Here is a 19094-nt window from a genome sequence, read left to right as displayed (position 1 = left end):
CTGTCCTTGATGTGATTTTGAGTCAAGATCATAGGTTTTGGGTTTCTTCATCGTCCATCGCACCTTGGCCCCTTCTTACTAAAGTGGGGGAAAAATATAATGTTGTAAATTGTAACCCCTTACCATTTCACACTCCCTTTTGTGCACTTAACCTATTCTAGTCCCTTTGTTGTCAAATTGATGTCAACTTCTAGTATGGAGATAAGGTCATGTGTTCTAAACCTTTGCTTCTTCAATGTTGTACTAGTTCACCTCTTGTGGCTGGACCAAGGGACCAAGTACTATGGTCCTAATAGTCTTGGACACCAGGGACCATGCTCCTAGTGGACTGTGGCACTAAGTGTCTTAGTCCCTCCAAAAGGGACCAAATTTGAATATGGTAACGTGTTATTTATCGTCAATTGTTATTTGATCTTTGATATTCTCATGTGGTCATTGGAAGGTCTGCCAAATTTAAGAAATATATTGGGAACCTAACATAAGAGCATCCCTTCCTTATTCATTCTTCTTCTCATTCACGCACAAGCCCTCTAGAGAAAACATAGAGTACAAATGAATTTAGATCTCACCATTAAAGGTTAGCAAGTTGCAAGACTTTTCATATCAAGAAGCTTCTATGAATTATCTTGTTTGAGGTGTCATGTTGTAACATTAATACTTGAAGATCTTGTAAAGAAGACATTAGCATTCTTCAACATAATCAAGCCTAAGGTATAGTCTTTTGATATTCAATATTGTACTTTTTTTTATCATCACCATTGCTAGGAAGGTTGAACCCTCCCAAAGCTCAACTTAAACACACCCCTATAAAACATAAACCATTTTCCCTCTCTTGTGTAAATGTTCATAAATCCAGGGATAAATTGTTGTAGATATGAAGTGGTGAGTTTGGGACAGGAAGATTCAAAATCTAAAATGGGGATTAAGAAGCCTTCATGTTCGACACATAGTCTACACTTATAACTTTAGTTTGACACATGTTTAGAGGTTTTTCAAGGAAGACATGAGAGTGATGTTCTGCTTCTAGATCTGCAGATGAAATCATTTTTGGGTCTACTAAGATGATGGTGCTATGTGAATTAATCCTACATTTTGAGCCAAAATTTTAGTGATAGGTTCCTCCATAACTCTCCTTTCCATATTTGTGCTCTATATTATTTTTTAAGATGCTTAGCTCTTTGTTTATGCAAGTCATTACCAATTTTCATAGTCTTAACCAAATAATATCAATTTGATTTATTAAATTTGGGTATCTTCTCAAACCACTTTGCATTTAGCTCTTGGCTACCTTCATCAGAAGTTGAATCAAGTGTTTATCCCTACTAATGAGGGTGGATTATGAGTAGGTCTAATCTCTAGCTTATGTGATTAGACCTCTACTCATGTACCATCTTAAAATGGAAGCACTTTCATTTGAGACCTTTTAACCTCCTTTTGCACTTGATTACTTAATCAAGGTCATATCTTCTTCCAATCTTGCTCAAAACACTATGTTGGCATGAATTTCTATGCTTAGCTTTTCATTTATTCCCCCAACCACACAATTAATGCTTTATATGTATTTTTGATTTTTTTCCCTTGCATAAATCATAATTTTATTTGATTTTGCAATATTTCTTGGGTTTGAATCCAATTTCTAGGCTCTATCACCTTCAGGTTAGGGACAAGGTCATTCCTTCTCTAGGGTAAGCGATGAGGTTGCCATTTACCTGGGTGGTAAGGGACAAGGTCATCCCTTATCCAAGTGCTTTTTCCAAATAAATATGGGTCTCGATACCAACTATTGATTTTTCCCCGCTCTTCCAAGTCCATCCTTCTAAGGAAAGTTGCTTCAAAATCGCTATAAAAGAAGGCCTTCTCTACTCAAATGATCATTCATTAACATCCATGATCTTCCATTACCATCCATATTATAGGAAAGCTATCTACATTCAAGTAATCAAGTAAGTGCATTCAAGGAGTTTCAAGCAAGAAAGACATTCTTCCTTCAAGCATTCAAATTATTTCATCTATCTTTAAGGCATAATATAGCATCCACACATAAGGTCTTGTCTTACAACATTTCCTATTCGTTTCTATGCCAATTCAAGCCTATTACATCAAGATATTTGATCACGTATCAAACACTATTGCATTTACGTTATTATGACATTCTCCATTGATGTATTTACTTTGACTACATGTTAACATTCCTTCATTTACTTTTATTTCAATTTAGGTTTGATTCCTCAATAAGGGCTTGACCAAGGTTATTGGCATATCTGTCTTGAACCCTAAAGACTTATTGGTAAACAGACTGCTAGACCTAGCTATTGAAGGTGTTGTCATTGATGGCAAGGCACATGAAGAAGCTTAGACCGGTTGGGAGCAACGATTGATAAGGCACATTGATGCATCTATCTAGTTCACAAGGGTGATTAGAGAAGAGAAGAAGTTTGGGCTTAAAAGAGGCGATTACAAAGGTGATCCATTTAGATAAATCATGCTACATGAAGTTTGTAAGAGCAGAAGGATGCCAAGTGGAAAGGAAAGATAGTTGATTGGTGGCCATACAAGATGGTTTGGCCAAGTTAGCAAGAAACACATGGAGCAAGATACTCGTGATTGCCATATCATGAAGAGGGTAGGAGTGCACTCATCATTGTACTTAATGGAAATGGGTTAACATATTGAGGAACAATCAGAAGAATTCATATTTGAATTCTTTCCAACAAGAGCAAGTCAGTGAGGACATGTGACACTCGTGACTCCTATATGAACATGCCACATCTGATAGGAGTGATGCACTACCACAATGAGAAGTCGAGCTAGAAGTAGGGGTGAGAATTCAAATTTTGAATTCACAGCTTAGGACCTCTAAGTGAAGCAAGAAGGAAGCATAAAATGAGATAGAGTTAAAAGGGAAAATGTTAGATTGCTGAGTGATTAGCCAAAAAGCCAGAAGAGTTGAGCTAAGTGTAATCTCAAGGTGTGAAGGAGAGTGACATAGATAAGTCACCACTGAAGAGTTAATGAGTGTGTTGAGGAGAATCTAGTAAGCCCAAATAACACAAGGGTTATTGTTTGCATTAGCAAGGAAAGCCAAGCATAGAAGTGATCAAAGTCTGAAGTTGTAGAGTTGAGAGAAGGCATAGTATAGTTCCAGATAGGTCAAGAGAGATGAAGAAGGAACTATTTCAAGCTAAGTGCAATAGCTACATCATTAGATTATTTCCTTTTGTTTACTAATCTTTGCAACATTAAATTCTGTCGAGGGTGCACCCTAATAGATTCTTTGTACTAAATCCCCTAATAGGGTAACACATTCACTTGTGTTTAGAAGTCCTTTAACAAGGTTTCTCCTAACATGGCAAGAATTTAATAGAGCTTATCAAAATCCTTTAATCAGGTGGCATCTAACAATGTCTTTGTAATCTTTTAACAGAGATAAGCTCTTGACTGGATGCACTTTAGGAGAATGCAAGCCTTGTGAGGATCAAATCACACACCATGGTTTTTACCCTAGTTGGGCTTCTAGGAGATAAATATTGTGTTATGTGTCGCTATTTTCATATTCATTAGTTTTGCTTAATCTTGAACAATTAAGTTATATCTAGCACAAACTCGTTGATAAAGGGTGCTCCCCTTAATACCACAACAAACAATAAAAATATAGAACAACACAAATTGAGAGAACAAAATATGGACTTCTTATTATCTCCACAAATGTAGAATTACGAAATTATAATATGTAAACCCACATGGGTGCCTTCCTTACAAAGGCCTGCAAAATAGAGTTGTGAGTATCACCTAGAACTTCCCTAGACAACCTATGTGCCTTCCTTATATAGACACTTTTAACCACCTGAGAAGCTTCTAGACACTAAGCTCTAACCCTTGAGGCTGACCAACATCATATTATATCATTTCATTACACTTTATTACATAAGCTTGACTCAAGACAATTTACAAATTATATTTTCGGATGGGTCCACTTTTGGAGATGATAACTAGCAAACCATTTACTTGATAGGCTATTATAACCACATTCTAGAATTCCTAGATAGCGATCTACAATAGTGGATAGCACAAGCGTCCATTAATTGAATTTTTACCTCATTTTAAAGCCATTTAGTTCTTCATTGCTGGACTTGAAGTTTGGATAGACAAAATTCATACCGAAAATCTGCAATAGCTGCACTAATACATATGATATGAAAATAAAACTCATCCAATAGGCTGATATGTCAAAGATGAACCTCCATATATGAGATTAGAACAATATGAGAACATAATACCAACTTACTAAAACTATAAAACTCCCACAAATAACAACTCTATGTAGGAATAACCCTTATTAAAAAACCACAAAAACTAGAAAACTAAAAATAGATATTTTTTTGGGAGATGCAAGATTGCCCTTACACCAAGGATGCTCCTACATTAGACACTCGAGATAATTTGAGAAGTAACCTTGTCATGTCTTAGGTAGTCAAAGGAAAACCAAGATGTTCAACCTCCTCTCGTGCTAGCAATGAGGAGTCCTCTAGTGTCCTCCCTTTCTATTTGATCAAATGATCTTCATATTTTCTGTTCCTTGTTCTTTTTCCCTCATGACTAGACAATATCTCTTCAATCTCTCATGTAGCTAAAGTAGATGCTAGAATACTCCACCATGCTTCTACAACTTCATCTCCATCACCTCCCTCATAATATTCAGTCAGATCTAAAATGTTAAACATTGGTGAAATGTCCAGTTTAGCTGGCAACTCTACTTCATACTCATTTCTAGAATCACGCCTTTTCACTATCTTGCATGGTCAAAACTTCTTCATTTTTAGCTTATTATATGTACCCACTGGAAATCTCTCCTTCCTCAAATGAACCATGACTTCATCTCCAAGCTGAAATTCCTTATACCTCCTTTTCACATTTGTCTTTTCCTTATACTATGTATTCATCTTTGTAATGTGCTTCCTCGCCTCCTCATGGATATTTTTCAAATGTTTGACAAATTCTTCTACTTCAACACTACTTTTCTCTCGTCTATCCAACTGCCTAATTTTAGAAGCATTTCTAGGACTACTCCATATATAATATGGAATATTGATTTACCATTACTCTTATTGACAAAATTATTTTATGTAGATTTCTCTTGTGGTAAAGTCAAATCCCAACCTTTTGACTTATCTCCAACCAAGCATCTCAACAAATTCCCCAAACTTCGGTTCACAACTTCTGTTTGTCCATCGACCTGTGGATGATGGGATGAACTGAATTTCAAACCCATCTTCAATTTCTTCCACAATGTACACTAGAAATACCCAATAAACTTGGTGTCTCAATAAAAAACTATACTCTTTGGTAGACCATGTAATCTGACCACTTCTTTGAAAAATAACTCTGTGACATGAACAACATCACTTGTCTTCTTGCAGGTAATGAAATGTGCCACTTTTGAAAATCTATTAACCACCACAAATATTGAGTCATGCCCTCTCCGTGTCCTTGGTAAACCAAAAATGAAATCCATGCTAACATCTTCCCATGGCTTCTCAGGTATAGGTAATGGCGGATATAACCCCGTATTTTGCTTCACTCCTTTCGCCATTTGACATACTCTACAACACTGCACAAATAACCACCACAAATATTGAGTCATGCCCTCTCTGTGTCCTTGGTAAACCAAAAACAAAATCCATGCTAACATCTTCCCATGACTTCTTAGGTACAGGTAATGGCTGATATAACCCCATATTTTGCTTCACTCCTTTCACCATTTGACATACTCTGCAACACTGCACAAATTTCTTCACATCTTGCTACAACTATGGCCAATAATATTGTTAGAAACCAAAGCAATAGTCTTATCTCTACCAAAGTATCCAACCAATCCTCCACTATGCTTCTCATTGATGAGATTCTCTCTCATGGAACTTCTGGGAATGCACATTTGACATTCCTTGAACAACATACCATCTTGGATTATGAAATCTAATCACTTTCTCATATCAAGTGTAACAGGTTTTGTACAAACTTTCTAAGCCTCACCAAAATTAGGATCCTCTAGATACAAATTCTTGAGTTGCTTGAATCCAACCACCTCAATTTGCATTTATGTCAACAAATCTTGTCTTCTACTAAGAGCATCTGCAACTCTATTAGACTTCCCACTCACATGTTCAAAACAAATGTATAACTCTGCAAAAAATCAACCCATTTCAAATGTCTTTGGTTCAATTTTCCTTGACTATTCAAATATTAAAAAGCTTGGTGATCAGTATACAAAACGAACTCCTTAGGAAGAAGATAATGTCTCCACTTCTTCAATGCATGAATTATAGCGTAAAATTCTTGATCATAAACATAATACTTTCTTTTAGCATCATTCAATTTCTAATTGAAACAAGCAACAAGTCCACCTTCTTGGATCAAAACAATTTCTATTATACTATCACTACCATCACAGTCTACTTGAAACACCTTATTAAAATTTGGAAGTGCTAAAACAAGTTTTTTTCTAAATTCTTGTTTCAACTGATTAAAAATCTTTTCTACACCTATGTCCACTTAAATTCTTTCATATCTCCTCTCATTATTTTACTCAAAGGTCCACAAATATTGCTAAAACCTTCGATAATTTTTTTTGTAAAACCTAGTTAGTCCATGAAAAGATCTCACCTCAGTTGCACTCCTTGAAATAGGTCACTCGAAGATAATCTTCACTTTCTTAGGGTCCAGTTTCAGATCTTTTATAGATAATAAAAATCCCAATTACACCAACTCCACAAAATTGCACTTCTTCAAATTTATTAGCAATTTTTTCTCCCTAGGTTTGTTAAACACATTATGAATGTGCATCGAATGATCCTCCAATTTCTTACTAAAGATTAAAATATCATCTAAGTAAACAATGAAAAACTTAGAAATTCCTTGAGTACCTCATTCATGAGCCTTGTGAAAGTGCTTAGTTCATTGGTTAGCCCAAAAGGCATGACTAACCACTTGTACAATCCTTCCTTGTCTTGAACGTAGTCTTCCACTCGTCTCCTTCTTTGATGCGGATCTAATGGTACCCGCTCTTGAGATCTATCTTTGTGAAATACACAGCTCCACTCAAACTGTCCATAATATGATCCATTAGTGGCAATGGAAATTGGTACTTGATTGTGATTTTGTTGATAGCTCAAGAATCTGCACACATATTCCATTCTCCATTCTTCTTTGGGGTTAATACTACCGGTACATCACATGGAATGAAACTCTCTCAAATCAACCCCTTCCACAATAACTCATGTACTTGTCTGTTCAAATCTTCACTTTCATCTATTGTCATTTTATGTGCTGCCTTGTTTGACAAACTAGCTCCTGAAATCAAGTCCATCTGGTGACTGACACTCCTCACTTGGGGTAATACATCAGGTACATTATTTGACTCAATATCAAGAAACTCGCCCAAAAAATCTACAACTTTTGTAGGTACCTCCTCCACTTCTTCTTTACCATGTTTTGGGATTACAAAAAAACACATATGTTCATGCTTCATACCTTTGAGAAACTCCTTCTCGTCAAAAAAACATATTTTGGAAGGACTACATAACTTTTCTTCTTTCTCCTTAAATTACTTCAACTAATGTTTCACTCCATTTTTCATAGTGTAGGTATTTTCTCGCCCATCATGTACAACATACCTATCAAATTTCCATGACCTACCTAGCAACATATGACATATGTCCATAGGTATGATATCGCAAAGAACCTCATCCTAGTAGCTTCCAATCTTGAACTTCACTAGGCACTTCTCATTGACCATGACCATGTGGTCGTCTTGCACCTAGGCGATATGATATAGATGAGGATGTTTTTGCCTCTTGAGATTTAACTTCATGACCATATTTTTTTACACCAGATTCATAGTGCTTCCACCATCAATGATTGCATCACAACACTTATCTTCAAATTCATGCTTTGTGTGAAAAAATCTCCTCCTTTGATTAGGTTCATTCTCACCACTCAACAAGACTCTTCTATTAACTAAGACTTCTCCCCTTTCAACATCTTTAGAATGGGATGGTTTGGAATCTTCATTAAAATGTGCAAGTTTGGCCTAGTCTTCTACTCTCTGATCTATCCTTCTGTTGGGACTCAAAATCGAAGCCCTGATTTTGAGTACCATTACAAAAATCAAGCCCTATAAGCGCTTTTTAATGCATATTTACCCAGTTGTCCGTTCGAGGCCTAAGAGGTGTTTAATGTTTATAACACCTTGCATTTAGTATATCCACTCATCCCATGAAGATAAATTTCCATTCCGAGTCATTCTATCAAGTCCTGTTTTGAGCAATGTCCAATTCTGCATTTTTGCCTAAGTGTTAAACAACAATAGGAGGTTGTGTTTGCAATTGAATATCTTGCACCAAGTAACATTTCATGACTCGCTGCTTTGGGAGTGTTTAATGTCCATACTAGAGAACCTATATTTCAGATTTATTGTTGTCATGCTGGTGTAAATTATTCTAAATTTTGGGAGGCCCTATTTGACTTGTTATAACTTTGATCTAGTTGACCAAAATGAGAAAATTCCTATTGCATTGCATTCTAGAGGTCAGACACTTACTATGCTCCGGATTTGAGCTTATGAAAAATTCATTTGATCAATTTTCGAACATGATTTTGAAGGCAATTTATAACTTTTTATTTGTGTCATAAAGTGCAGATTGGTCGCTACCCCTGTTCGAGATGTTATAACTTTGAATCCATGAAAGGTGAGATCAAATGGATTGTACCATTGCATTCTACTCTAAAAATACTTTAAGTATGCCAATTTTCAAATTTTGACGAATCTGTTTGTACAGTTTCCTAGGTCCATTCCAATTGAGAAAAACATTTTTCTACCAATGTTTCCAGTCTGTAAATTTTGAGTAGCCTAATTTGACCATTTTCCAAATGTGTCATGTTATTTTTTATGAGCCTTAATCATAGATTTATATTATCCTCATGACAGTGAATCAATGCTCCAATTTTTGTCTTCCTACGTGTTATTTTTCCCTATTTTCAAAGCCGATTTTGAATGCATTTTATGGTTTTCTAACATGTTTTCTTGTAGCCAGTTCTGAAAGGGAAACTTCGATAGTCAATATCTTTTGACTAAGAATTCATCATGAGATTAGATTTAGCAGGATGCAAGAATGTGGAATAGTGAATCAACATGTTAGATCTCAGAGCTTGGTCAGGTGTTTTTGTCAATTTTTAAAGCCAGTCAAAGGACATCCAAACACAGAATTGACAAGTTGCAAAAAGAGTTAAAATGAATTTTTAATGGATGGTTCATTGGTCAAGTTTTTTCTAGTCAGCATCAGGCAATCAATGGATCAATTTGAGAATTCAAGTGTTTGAATTCAATTTTTTTTTTAGTCGGACCCACTTTGGGGCCCGACCTATTTCAGTGGATTGACTAGGCATTGGTTTTGAAAGGGATGTGTAGTGATTTTACTCATTATTTCCTGATACGAACACCTATGTTTGAACACTGAATGACGTGTAAGGAGTGAATGTGCAAAATGTTTTCTCATCAAGTTGATATTTTGCCTATATCTTTTTATGTAATGAAATGGTTGAGGATGACTTTTCAAATGGGGAAGAATGTGTGGAAAATAAGAGTGAAGAGTGATTTATTTTTAGTTGTTCTAATATGATACCTTACCATATTGCTCTTGAATTGTGGTCAAAGCCTTCAAGACTTGTAACCCCAAAGATTATTAAATATCTTATATGGTCAATGTTGGTGTAGATGGGTTGATTGGAAGGTTTTCTTTTAAGATTCTTAGGTGAATATCTTAGGCGTAGTTGAGTGGAGGCAAAATACATCCTTTATCACCACTTGAAGATATGTAAGGTTTATCGTATCAAATTCTTCTACTCTTTTATTGTAGCTCACTACTCTGCTTATTTCTTCTTGGGCTTGCTTTAAGGCATGTGGGTTTTTGAGAAGCTTTGACATCGCCCATTTAATGGTTGTGGAAATTTCATTTAGGTTAGCCTGAAACATGTCTTGCATATCCAATGAGAGGATAAGGAATAAGGTCAAATTGAGAAAACTTAATGAAATATTGCCCACCTTTTCAAAAGTTAAAATCTATGATGTGCCCTGTACAACTTGGTGTTTATATTACTGGTTACACTTAAAAAAATTTGGCAATGTCCATATTGTTATAATTCAAACAAGGAAACAACACAATTATAATTAAGGAGCACAGTAGAAATACCTAGCTGAATCTGAAAAGTTCAAGGCAGCTGCTGCCTGGCATAGGAAACAAAATCACCATTTTAATAAATGGTTAGAAGCACCACCCACATAAGAAGTGGGAGAGGAGCCACCAAGTATTATGATTGTTTTGTCATTGCTGCCCACCTCCCATGTAAAGACCAGTGACATGACGACAAAAAGAATCACAAAAAAGAAAGCCATGAGCAGGGTCAAAGAAGGCGGACAGATGGAATGGTAATGGATTAAGGCGTAAAAGGAAACCGGGGGCATTTGATGATGTTTCCACTTCCATTAATGTAAATGCGAAAAATAATGATGAAATAAATTAGCATGATGAGGAGAAAATTTCAAGAGTCCAAGGCAGTAGAATGAGAGACCAACAATAAAATTCTAGAAAGCTCAATTGAGGGAGTAAGAACACATGAAGAGGAGCTCTCCCGACATGAAGAATGAAATTGATTGGAGAGGCAAAGTATTATTTCAATGTCTAGAAAAGTTATAATGCTATAGATAAAGAGGAGGGCATGAAATACTGAAGGAAGACAATTGGCATACTGCAGGGAGTTACATCTCTTACAAAGGAATTCACATGTGTAGTCTATAAACATGTTTTAAAGTGATGATTTTGGTGAAAGAGATATGTTCCAGGCTATCGTTGTATCTCCTTTTTCCCTGACCAATCTGCCTTGACTGCCTCTAACATGACTGGGCATGAAGAGAGCTCTTACCCATGCAGAGGCCCAAGTTTTAATTTGTTTCTCAGTCTGCAAAGGGGAAATTTGTTAAATTGTTATCTTTTGTCCCACACTGGGCATGAGGTGTCTCAAAAGGATGATTTTATGTCTCATCACTCAAAGACCAAGTGTCTTAAGTGCTCAACACTTATGACAAGACTTGCATGGTGGACACGTTGACCAGTTGGGAAATGAATTAGTTTTGACCAAAAGATGCCAGCTGAGGTGATGACATGGAAACCTAAGAACCAATCGTTGAAAGACATGTGGCGATGAATTCCTGTAGCAATGATGTGGTAGATTCAAGACACATGCACTAGATGCTAACATGTGGCCACATCCGACGGTTGGCACATTCTTGTATTGTGGAGATTCACATTTGATAAGCAATGCAGGAAAGTGCCTGGGTGCCACGTGGTAGCGGGCTTGATTGGGAATGATGTGGCAGATTTTGATGGAGTAGTCTAAGAACCAATTAGAAGCTACCGCATGGTGGTAACAGGAAAACCACTCAGAGGGTGCCATGTGGTAGGTGATAATGCAGAGGTTGATCAATAAGATGTAACCACATGGCAGCTTGGTCAAAGTGGGTTTGACTCGAAATGCATGGTGAAGGAAAAAATAAAAATGTTTTTAAATGTCAATTTTCAAATATTTTTTGAAAGAATCTCTGTAGTGATTTTTTTAAACTAAAAAATGGATTAAAGCTAAATTTTGAACTTTAGAGTATTTTTAATTTTTGAAAAATGAGATTTGTAGACTAGAGAGCCGTAGTAGGGGCATATTTATCAAAATGGGATTCTAGGTGTTTCTGATGGGCATATATAGTGATATTATATATCCTTGGAACTAGGAGAAGATGAAATTTCTGATTCTGGAGTTTGTTTTTGCATAGGTGGTCACATGTTCAAGTTATGTAGGGATTTGTCTTAGGTACCCAATTTGCAGTTTCATTCAGTTAGGGTAGTTCAGATTTGATTTCTAGTAGGGTAATGAACTAAATGAACATAAAAGGTAGTAAAAATGTAGTTAGGGTCGAGTTTGGTTACCTCCAAGATAGTTAAATCTAGATTTTATCTACATTTTATGATGCATTTCAAATATTTGAGTAACAGAAGGGTTTTCATCACTTAGGAAGAGATATTTTGGGTTTGTTACAAAATAATGGTGAAAACTAAATCAGATTTCATGGGTAGAAAGATGAGAGATGTTCTACAACAGCACATGATGGAGATTCAAGTGGGCACATGTCGTCTTCAGATTAGATCCGAGATTGCATTCTTCCTCTATATCTTTCTCTTTCTCATTCATTGTAAGGGTTGATAGTGTAGACTGTGAAACCACATTGTTGGTTCCAATTTTGGAGAAAAAATACTCGTTGTTGTAATACCATGTGTGTTCCAATCTTAAGTTTTCTCAGATTTGTGAAACTGGGGTTCCAGTTTTGAAGTGTTCTCATCACTGTGACACCACATTCTTCAACATGTTTTCTCTTGTATGAATAGTAGTAGTGAGATAATATAACTAGTTTTGATATGTTAGGCATTTTTATATTTTAGTTTCATGCATTTGAATGTATAGTTTCAAAGAAATGAATACAAATGAGTAGGAATCTCTTAGTTTCATTTTGATTCTTGTCTCCTATCTCTTGAATCTGCAATCTTATGTGATTTAAGGACAAAGAATCGAGACCCATTTGCATCCCCTTAAGGTTGTATGTTGGATATTTTTTGCTATTGGAACAAAGGGCCAAGTAAATGCTTGTGTAGTGCCTGCCCCTAAGTCGCATTTCTGTCATCCTTGCCAAACTCTTTTAGGCCAATTTTATGTTTGATGATTAGTATTATTATTTTAGAGATTATCAGATGTTGTTTTACACTCAATTTATTATATGAGATTACTTGGTACTCTATATTTCATGCATGTATGATGATTATTCAATGTTTTCGGTTATCGATGATGATTAGTTAGATGGTTTATTATCACATGTGCTTTCTTATGGATACTTACCCCATACTACATGTGTATGGTGTGCGTGTTTGTTTTATTTATGTATGGTGTTCCTGATGTGGTTAAGGAAGGGAGTCGTAGTCACCTACTAGTCGAGATCTACACGATGCACCGCTTCCTGCCATTGTCTGTTTAGCTTAGAATATTGTGTTTGTACATGCATGAATTTTATGCAGGTTGCAGGTACTGGGTATCGACTTCCCTGAATTGCCAGAATGAGCGTACCCTATTGCATTATCTCAATGGTAAGAGAGGGGAGATAAACTCTTAAGTCCAATTCCTAAACCCTTTAGCCAATTTTCCTAATTGATAATTAGGGCAAGTATCTGAGTTAAGTACCCTCCAAATACATCAAAGGATGTAATTTCGTGATTATAACCCTTTTTGTTTAATTTAGTATGTATTTTTCTATGATGGGTTTTCGTATGTTGTTATATGAGTCCTTGATGTGTTTTCTATTAATTAAGTCTAATTAAAAAAGATTAATTAATGATTTAATTTAATGGAGAATTAATATGATATCTATTTAATTAATTGAGAAATTAATTAAATAAAAGAATTAAATTTGGAGATAAAAGTTCAAAGATAAATTTAGAACATGATAATATTAATTTAATTTAATAATAATATATTTGGAGTTCATTTTTAAATAAATGCTAAATATTATTGTTATTTAAATTAATTAAATATGTTATCAATTAAGTTTCTAAAATAAATTAAAAGTTGAAAGATATTAAATTATTAAGGATTCTAGATCGCATGATCTAAGCATGAGTTTAAATATGAGAAATAAATTAAAAGATAAAATAATAGAAAATAATAATGTTATTTTAATTTCATAAAGTGCACATGAGATTAAAGTAATAAATTGATTTAAAATAGAAGTCAAGTGGAATATTAAAGTTATTTAATAATTCAACTTAATGTGCATGAAAAGATGAATGCAAAATAAAAGAAAAGATTAATACAAGTTAATTTTAGGAGTTAACTCAGTTGAGCAAAGAGTCCTCTCGGGGTGAACGCACAATTAGTGCTCCGATTTGAGGAGAAAACTCCTTATCACAACTTGGGGGTTCATTTTTGGGGGACACGAATTTGGACGGGAATTTTTGGGGAGACAACTTTTGGAAGCGAATTTCAGAAAGCTAATACCAAGAAAGATTTTCAGAGGAAAGTTATTGAAGGGGAGCGAATTCTCTCATAGTTTTTCAAGGATTTTGTATTAGCATCAGGATCAGGTAGGGTCTTGTGTTTTAATCGCTGATTATTTACGCAATTTTTTTATTTCATGTCTTCTTCGTGTCTGTGGATTGTAGACCTGAATTCTCTATGATGAATGTTTAAACATCACAATATCAAAATTTATCAGATGCTTGTCAATTAACTTCTGAATACATAGGATTTAAATGGGAAGGGTTGAATCTAAGACTGAAATTCTAAATTAGAAGTTCGGATGGTTGACTATATTTTCTCTGTCAATATAAGAAGGAGACAATTGTTTTAATATATTTATATATATATTAAGAGAAATTATTTGAACATATTTATAAATTTATATATATCTTCAAACAGATTTAAATATCAATAAAGATTTTATTATAAAAAAAAAAATTTGTATTTTAAAAAAATATATACATATGTTAATAGTGGGGGGGAGGGAATTACCCCGTACCCACCCCCAGTATCGGCTCTGCCGACAGTACCTGCATCGCAGGTACTGCAACGTTAGGTACAGGGTACCTGCCGCCGTAGGCCCTGCGACCGCAAGACTGCGACAGGCCGCAGGGCTGTTATAAGCCGATGGCTTATTTAATACGTGCCCTTTTTTTTTATAATTGTTTTAATTCATTTTTTAAAAATTTGTATTATTTACAAAAAAAGTTTTATTATTATTTTAAATTTTAATCAATAAATTTTTTATATATTTTATTTAATAATGTTTTAATAATAACTTTTATTAATATGTAATAATTAAATATTAATGCATAGTTATTTAAAATTAATAATTTATTAGTAGTTTTGTTAAACATTAATAAATTGATAGTTAATAAGATATAAAAGGGAGTGCTTAGTGAGATAATTATTAATCAATTTAATTAAAATTAGTTTAATTAAACTTAATTAATAATGAGAATTGTTAATAGAATTGAAGATTAACATTGATTTAAGTTAAATTGAAATGTCTTATCTAAAAATATAGGTTATTATTTTAATAATTATATTGATTAATTGACTTAGAGTCAAAAGTGAAGTAATTGTACAATTTTATTCGAATATATATATGGGATATATTTATATGTTAATTATGAGACGAATGGGTTAATGTGTAGGTTAAACTATGAACTTATTTTCGTGAAAACATACATTAAATTAGAACACAAAAATATTACACTTAACCTGATTACATATGTTCAAATCAATCTAGCAGTGAGAATATGAACTATATTGTTTTGTTATACTGTCTATGCTTTTGGGGTTTTGGGATTGTTTTAGATGATTGACCAGTTTAGGTTGTTACTAGAGGCTCGGGGGTTATGTGATTGTGACATTATGATGATTGGTTCTCAATCTTTCTAAATCCAACCATGGTGATGTGTTGATATGCTCTATGACATGTTTGTGATTACTGTTTGTTATTGCTTTCCAGTTTCCTGGTGTGAAGCTTAAGTGTATGTATATAAGATACTTGACTTAACCATTTTTGAGTCATTGATTAGTTATATTGGATAACCATTTTTGAGTCTCGATCAGTTATACTTGGATTACCTTCTAGTCGCTTTGAGAGGACTGAAGTGTTTGTTTAGATCTTGATGATGTCATGTTGTGACATGTTTTGACTTGACCATTTTGGAGTCTTCGATCAGTATTGTGATTTGCTATTGGGATACTTTCTGGTTGCTCGTTGGAGAACCATTCGATATTGTGATTTATCATTGATGCCTTTAGTTGCTGATAGAGAACTGTTGTGATCATATGATTATTATTTGATGCTTATCAGTTGCTCATGAAGAACTGATGTAATTATTGTGGCTTATCTTTTATGATGTTTTTCAGTCGCTTGTATAGGACTGAGGTGATTTATTATGATTCTTTGATTGAGATTTTATGAGCCTAGGGTAGGTTATCTATGTGTAGTGTCGAGAAGTGGCTTGCAATGGGGATCGGGGCCCTAAGAGGCTGCTTGGAGTAACCCATTGTAAGTTGTTTTAACAAGTGAAAACATCTCACCTAAATACTGACTTAAATGAACCTAATCAGATAACTGTATGTTCTCTCCCATACCTTGAGTGCTAGTACAGGCTAGGATGGGGTAGAGAGAACGCTTGGTTACGACCTTGCATTCTGTAGTACGCCTCGTCAGTATGAGAGGTTACTAGTGGCCGTAGGGATCACTAAGGACCCGAGATTCCTAAGGGATTGCTCGGGTAACTTCTACGTGACTTTTGCGATGACACTTTCTCGCTTGCATAACAGGTTTCCTACGTGTCTTTGTGGTGCCTCTGGGTCTAGATGTCTATCTATGTTGGAACCTTTGAGTTAGTACACTTTTAGGATTTTCCAGACTTAGAGAGTACTTGTGTTTTGTGTTTTGATACCTTGTTTGGGACTTGAGGCTATCTCCTTAGTGCGGTGGGAGTGGACCATTTAGGTTTCATGTGGTCAGGTGGTAGTGCTTTTACTCTTACCACTCAGATCTGTCCGTAGTCGCTGTGGCTGGAGCTTTCTTAGTTGGCATTTACCTTCATTATGTTTTTGGATTATTATGATGGATGGTAAGATTATATGGTAGATGTTTTATTATTATGGTTGTATGGATGTATCATGTATGATGGAGGATTTCATTTATTTTACTGTACTTTGTATCATGGATTTGAGGATGATGTATCTTTATCTTTACATATGTATATTCTTTTAAGCCTTTCATACCTTCTGACATGTACAATGGATGATTGAGCATTCCGAATTAATTTGCCAAGAGGCATTTGGAACAAATGTATATTATGGACATTGGACTTTTTGATTATTCTTTCATATGTATGTGGTAGTTTTTAGACTTGGAATTAATTAAATTTAAATGTGACTCAACATCTTGGGATCCTTAAGGAATGTAACTTGTGATGTATGTTTGTTGATGATTACATGTTATTGCTTCTGCTACTATGTGTTTGATGTGTATGTTATACATTCTTACTTAAAAAAAAAAAATGTTTAACAAACTTAGTAAAACTTTAGGTTAATTCTTTTGGATCTCTTGGCGAGGCGTTATAGCTTGATGTGTTTGATAGGGTTGTTGGTTATTTGAGAAGGATACTTCATAAGAATGAGGTCTTTTTGAACACTAATTTATGATTCACAAAGTGATAAGGTGGATATGATATCTAGGTATATGGAATACATCATTGATATCATAGATGTGTGTTTTTAATTTATGGAATTGCCCAAAGATAAGGCATTGATCAGCTACAGGATCAACTTGTTCTTACTGATGCATATTTGGGGTTTTTGCTAAAATCAACATCATTAATCAATTTTTTTTCCCTTTAATGTTGAAGAGCTAAAAAGTGTTACCCTCACTCAACTTGTGGATTTCATAGAGTTTCAATTTGCTATTGCACATCTTTGTTATTGCATAAGTATAGGAGAAATAAGGGTTTTATCTTCTTTGTTTAGATTCAGTGTATGCTTTGACAATTGGTACCATATAAAGAATCTATCAGTCCACTTGCCTAGGTTTTGCAGAGCTTGAAGTAGAAGAAGGGTCAAGCCTTATAGTTGGCCTAGTGTCTAAAAGGGTATGTTGAAGATGGGAAGTAGCTGCCCCTAGATGTATCTTGTTCTCATCAGGGTAATTGAAACCATGTTGTTTCAGAACACCAACACCTTCCTTGCCACTAAGAACATTCAAATGCTCTATGCCCTTCTTTTTTGAAGTGAAATTTTTTTCCATTATAACCTCCTCTTCCAAATTCTTTCCCCCTTCCTCTTCCTCTCTGATCTCTATTATTCTGATCATGGAAATGATTATAATTGTTTCCCCTCTAGTTTTCACCCTGCTTATTGCCTCATCCTTGTTCTTTTGATCATCATTTTGGCCTCCATAAGACTGTCCGCTAGATCTTCCACTGTGACCTCTTCCACTATTCTTGTTATGAAAATTCTTGTCTTGATTTTCCTCAACTCTTAGGGTAAACTAGTATGCCTCTTCAATACTGTTCATTCAGACCAAACTCAACTCTTCTTGAATGCTTGATCTCAACCCATTAATATAATGAGCGACTTTCCCTTTATTAGCTTCCACATGGTTAGTTCTGATGAGAACTGTTTAAATGAAAGTCTGTACCCTTGCCTAAAGTTTTACTTAAAGGCAACCTCATGTAACATGGAAACAATCTCGTAAGTGTAGGACTTTGTAATTAGAGATTGAGTCTCTGGAGAAGGCCGACTTCCTTACTATTAGGATGCACCTAACTATTTCTTGAGAGAAAAAGGGAGAAGGAATGCATAGAAGCAAAATACCTATTCTAATCTAGAGGGGGTGATACACCAGATAGTATTGTTCAAACTTATCTCTACCTAGGGAAGCACCGTTCATCAATAAAATTCTTAGATATACAATTCTATATTTACTTTACTCAACAATCATGCACAGATTAGAGCTTGATGAAATGATATAAGGAAAGAGCTTCACTCTATATCATCTAAAGATAAATAGACACAATGTGTAACCAAATAATGAAAGCAATACATCAATATAAGGCAAGAAGATATTCCACAATATATTAATGAAAGAAGGAGATACAACAAAGAATTATGTTCTTTCAGAAGCAAAAGAGAAATTACAATAGCAACGCATAGAATACAATGCTATAAAATTAGAGAAAAGACCAACCCTTGGAAAGGTTACAAAACTTACTTTTATAGTTCAAACAAAACTGAGAAAACTTCTACTGGAAGCTAAAGCCAACTACTACCATTAAATTTTGTAGACAAAAATCATTGCTAAACCAAGGAAGATTTGATCGGGTGCATGTCCATATGCATAAAATCATGTCTTTCATACCAATTTTGACCTCGAAGAGACAAAAATGGTGGCCATTACTATA

This window comes from Cupressus sempervirens, chromosome 11 (assembly GCF_028749045.1).
Source record: "Cupressus sempervirens isolate cs-2001-9-10 chromosome 11, ASM2874904v1, whole genome shotgun sequence".
Classification (NCBI taxonomy): domain Eukaryota; kingdom Viridiplantae; phylum Streptophyta; class Pinopsida; order Cupressales; family Cupressaceae; genus Cupressus; species Cupressus sempervirens.
This window is presented reverse-complemented; position numbering follows the sequence as displayed.